The sequence below is a fragment of the Salmo salar genome, chromosome 20, assembly GCF_965601325.2.
Source record: "Salmo salar chromosome 20, fSalSal1, whole genome shotgun sequence".
Lineage (NCBI taxonomy): Eukaryota > Metazoa > Chordata > Actinopteri > Salmoniformes > Salmonidae > Salmo > Salmo salar.
This window is the reverse complement of record NC_138310.1, coordinates 75,596,585-75,601,724: the sequence shown is the minus strand read 5'-3', so window position 1 is coordinate 75,601,724 and position 5,140 is coordinate 75,596,585. Positions and strand designations below refer to the sequence as shown.

Sequence of the window (5,140 nt, the reverse complement as noted above, 5' to 3'; positions counted from 1 at the left end):
CGTACACACGCACACACACACGTACTATACCCCCACACACAAAGTATTTGGATCAACTTAATTCAATTTTGGATAGTAGTTACACCTAATGGAAACAGGTTATTTTTACATGAAATTATTATTACAGATTTACTTGTTATTGAAACAGTATTGAATTTAGAAATAATAATTCAAAATGATTGTGTTATATTAACTAAATGTATTCATGTTTATCAAATGCAACTGAATCAAAAAACCTTTCAAAGTGAAGAAATTCTGTCAGCTCTTGTCACGATCGTCGTAGGAAGGAGACTAAACCGCAGCGTGGGTATCGTTCCACATCTTTTATTTTAATGTGAAACTTTGCAAAACAAACCATAAACTACAAACAAAACACAAACCGTGACGAAAGAGGTGCAACATGCACTAACTCAAAATAATCTCCCACAAACACAGGTGAGAAAAACAACTACTTAAATATGATCCCCAATTAGAGACAACGATGACCAGCTGCCTCTAATTAGGGATCATCAACAAAAAAAAACATAGAAAAACAGAATGTAAAACCAAACAACATTGAACTAAATAAACTAGATAACCCCCCCCCCCCCCCCCCCCCCCAGTCACGCCCTGACCTACTCTACCATAGAAAATAAGAGCTCTCTATGGTCAGGGCGTGACAGCTCTAGCTATTTGACTATTTGACTTACCAGGGCCGTCCCTGTAGCTCAGTTGGTAGAGCATGGTGTTTGCAACGCCAGGGTTGTGGGTTCAATTCCCACGGGGGGCAGCACAGAAAAAAATGTATGAAATGTATGCGTTCACTACTGTAAGTCGCTCTGGATAAGAGCGTCTGCTAAATGACTAAATGACTAAAATGTAAAAAATGTTATGTTCATCCAACTCAATCTGCTTACATAAATCATAATTCAATTGCTTTTGTTTCCACCAGCCTAATGCTTTTGGCCGGTTTCTGTAGGTATGCTGTCTGGGAATTAAAAAAAATAAGAATCATCAAAAAGACACATTTCTGTAGCAAAATTAAGGTTGTATTTTGAAAACAAATCAATTTCACAATCTCTCACACACAGACATACACAATAGTGGTGCGATAGTAAAATCACTGGGGAAGCCAAGCCAGGGAAAAAATACCATATTACAACCTATGTGTTGTGATAATTGAGTTGTTCACTCGATAACCTGTTAGTCCATATGCCTTAATGGTGCCGGAGGAGATGGCTGCCATTTTACGATCCCAACAAGGCCCTCAACCCTGTCATTCGCAGGAGAAAGAGACGGCGATATCAGGAACGAAGGTCTGGGTGCCTTGTAAGGATCTGACGGCGAGTGGGTAATCTCCCTTTACCATTGGTCCTATTAACCAACGTAAAATCAATGGATAATAAAATAGACAAACAACGATCATGTATATCCTATCAACGGAACATTAAAAACTGTAATATCTTATGTTTCACCAAATCGTGGCTGAACGATGACATTCATTTTTTATTTATGTATTTATTTCACCTTTATTTAACCAGGTAGGCTAGTTGAGAACAAATTCTCATTTACAACTGCGACCTGGCCAAGATAAAGCAAAGCAGTGCAACAAAAACAACAACACAGAGTTACACATGGAATAAACAAACATACAGTCAATAATAAAATAGAAAAGGTCTATATACAGTGTGTGCAAATAAGGTAGGATAAGGGAGGTAAGGCATTAAATAGGCCATATTGGTGAAATTATTACAATATAGCAATTAAACACTGGCGTGATAGATGTGCAGATGATGAGTGTGCAAGTAGAGATAATGGGGTGCAAAGGAGCAAAATAAATAAAATAAATAACAGTATGGGGATGAGGTAGTTGGATGGGCTATTTACAGATGGGCTATGTACAGGTGCAGTGATCTGTCATCTGCTCTGACAGCTGGTGCTTAAAGTTAGTGAGGGAGATGTGAGTCTCCAGCTTCAGTGATTTTTGCAGTTCGTTCCAGTCGTTGGCAGCAGAGAACTGGAAGGAAAGGCAGCCAAAGGAGGAATTGGCTTTGGGGGTGACCAGTAAAAAATACCTGCTGGGGCACGTGCTACGGGTGGGTGCTGCTATGGTGACCAGTGAGCTGAGATAAGGCGGGGCTTTACCTAGCAAAGACTTATAGATGACCTGGAGCAAGTGGGTTTGGCGACGAATATGAAGCGAGGGCCAGCCAACGAGAGCATACAGGTCACAGTGGTGGGTAGTATATGGGGCTTTGGTGACAAAACGGATGGCACTGTGATAGACTGCATCGAATTTGCTGGGTAGAGTGTTGGAGGCTATTATGTAAATGACATCGCTGAAGTCAAGGATCGGTAGGATAGTCAGTTTTGCGAGGGTATGTTTGGCAACATGAGTGAAGGATGCTTTGTTGTGAAATAGGAAGCCGATTCTAGATTTAATTTTAGATTGCAGATGCTTAATGTAAGTCTGGAAGGCGAGCTTACAGTCTAACCAGACACCTAGGTATTTGTAGTTGTCCACATATTCTAAGTCAGAACAGTCCAGAGTAGTGATGCTGGATGGGCAGGCAGGTGTGGGCAGCGATCGGTTGAAGAGCATGCATTTAGTTTTACTTGCATTTAAGAGCAGTTGGAGGCCACGGAAGGAGAGTTATGACATTGAAGCTCATTTGGAGGTTAGTTAACGCAGTGTCCAAAGAAGGGCCAGAGGTATACAGAATGGTGTCGTCTGCATAGAGGTGGATCAGAGATTCACCAGCAGCAAGAGCGACATCATTGATGTATACAGAGAAAAGTTGGCCCGATGATTGAACCCTGTGGCACCCCCATAGAGACTGTCAGAGGTCCGGACAACAGGCCCTCCAATTTGACACACTGAACTCGGTCTGAGACGTAGCTGGTGAACGAGGCAAGGCAGTCATTTGAGAAACCAAGGCTGTTGAGTCTGCCGATAAAAATGTGGTGATTGACAGAGTCGAAAGCTTTGGCCAGGTTGATGAATACAGCTGCACAGTATTGTCTCTTATCGATGGCGGTTATGATATCTTCTAGGACCTTGAGCGTGGCTGAGGTGCACCCATGAACAGCTCGGAAATCAGATTGCATAGCGAAGAAGGTACGGTGGGATTCGAAATGGTCGGTGATCTGTTTGTTAGCTTGGCTTTCGAAGACCTTAGAAAGGCAGGGTAGGATAGATATAGATCTGTAATCGTTTGGGTCTAGAGTGTCTCCCCCTTTGAAGAGGGGGATCACCGCAGCAGCTTTCCAATCTTTGGGGATCTCAGACGATACGAAAGAGAGGTTGAACAGGCTAGTAATAGGGGTTGCAACAATTTCGGCTGATAATTTTAGAAAGAGAGGGTACAGATTGTCTGGCCCGGCTGATTTGTAGGGATCCAGAAGATTGAAGCTCTTTCAGAACATCAGCTATCTGGATTTGGGTGAAGGAGAAATGGGGGAGGCTTGGGCAAGTTGCTGTGGGGGGTGCATTGCTGTTGACCGGGGTAGGGGTAGCCAGGTGGAAAGCATGGCCAGCCAGCCGTAGAGAAATGCTTATTGAAATTCTCAATTATCGGATATGACAGTGCATCCTAGCCTCAGTGCAGTGGGCAGCTGGGAGGAGGTGCTCTTATTCTCCATGGACTTTACAGTGTCCCAGAACTTTTTGGAGTTTGTGCTACAGGATGCAAATATCTGTTTGAAAAAGCTAGCCTTTGCTTTCCCAGCTGCCTGTGTATATTGTATCCTAACTTCCCTGAAAAGTTGTATATCGCGGGGGCTATTCGATGCTCATGCAGTACGCCACAGGTTGTATTTGTGCTGGTCAAGTGCAGTCAGGTCTGGAGTGAAGAATGGGCTATCTGTTCCTGGTTCTACATTTTTTGAACGGGGCATGCTTATTTAAGATGGTGAGGAAAGCACTTTTAAAGAATAACCAGGCATCCTCTACTGACGGAATGAGGTCAATATCCTTCCAGGATACCCGGGCCAGGTCGATTAGAAAGACCTGCTCGCTGAAGTGTTTTAGGGAGCGTTTGACAGTGATGAGGGGTGGTCGTTTGACCGCAGACCCATTACGGACCCAGGCAATGAGGCAGTGATCGCTGAGATCCTGGTTGAAGACAGCAGAGGTGTATTTGGAGGGCAGGTTGGTTAGGATGATATCTATGAGGGTGCCCATGTTTACGGATTTGGGGTACCTTGTAGGTTCATTGATAATTTGTGTAAGATTGAGGGCATCAAGCTTAGATTGTAGGATGGCCGGGATGTTAAGCATGTCCCAGTTTAGGTCACCTAACAGCACGAGCTCTGAAGATAGATGGGGGACAATCAATTCACATATGGTGTCCAGGGCACAGCTAGTGGCAGAAGGTGGTCTATAGCAAGCGGCAATGGTGAGAGACTTGTTTCTGGAAAGGTGGATTTTTAAAAGTAAAAAAAAGCTCAAATTGTTTGGGCACAGACCTGGATAGTAAGACAGAACTCTGCAGGCTATCTCTGCAGTAGATTGCAACTCCGCCCCCTTTGGCAGTTCTATCTTGTTGGAAAATGTTATAGTTAGGGATGGACATTTCAGGGTTTTTCGTGGTCTTCCTAAGCCAGGATTCACTCTGCCAACATCCGGGTTGGCAGAGTGTGCTAAAGCAGTGAATAAAACAAACTTAGGGAGGAGGCTTCTAATGTTAACATGCATGAAACCCAAGGAGTAGCCCAAGGAGTGGCTGATGGACCTCTTCGGCTAGCCGGGAAATGAGCCTAGCTAAGGCTAGCTCCAGGCGAATTGGTTCTTGCTTCGGGACAGAGACGTTAGCCAGGAGTGGTCACTCGGAATAACAGCTAGCTAGCTGAGATGATCCAGGTGAAAAGGTTCAAAGCTTGCAGTAGGAATCCGGAGATATGGAGAAAAATAAGTCAGATTTGCTCTGGTTTGAGTCGCGCTGTGCAGAATGGCAAGAGTTGTCTGGGCTAAAGGTTAGCTGATGACCACTAGCAGTGGCTAGCTGACTAGTAGCTAGTTAGCTGGCTAGCTTCTGTTGGGAGTTACGGTTCAAAAGTAAAGAAAATAGCAGATCCACACCCCATTGGGTGAGACGGATTGCAGGAGAGTATGTTGAAGTTGAGGTTAAGAAAAATATTTTAAAAAGATTTGCAAAGAAAA

The 5,140-nt window shown here is 43.9% G+C and overlaps 1 non-coding gene across 1 annotated transcript; it reads left to right on the top strand.

The window, feature by feature from the left end:
* The first annotated feature begins 696 nt into the window (after positions 1-696).
* Positions 697-769, top strand: trnaa-ugc (transfer RNA alanine (anticodon UGC)). Its single transcript has one exon. It is a non-coding gene; the product is annotated as a tRNA-Ala (tRNA).
* Positions 770-5,140: the final 4,371 nt, after the last annotated feature.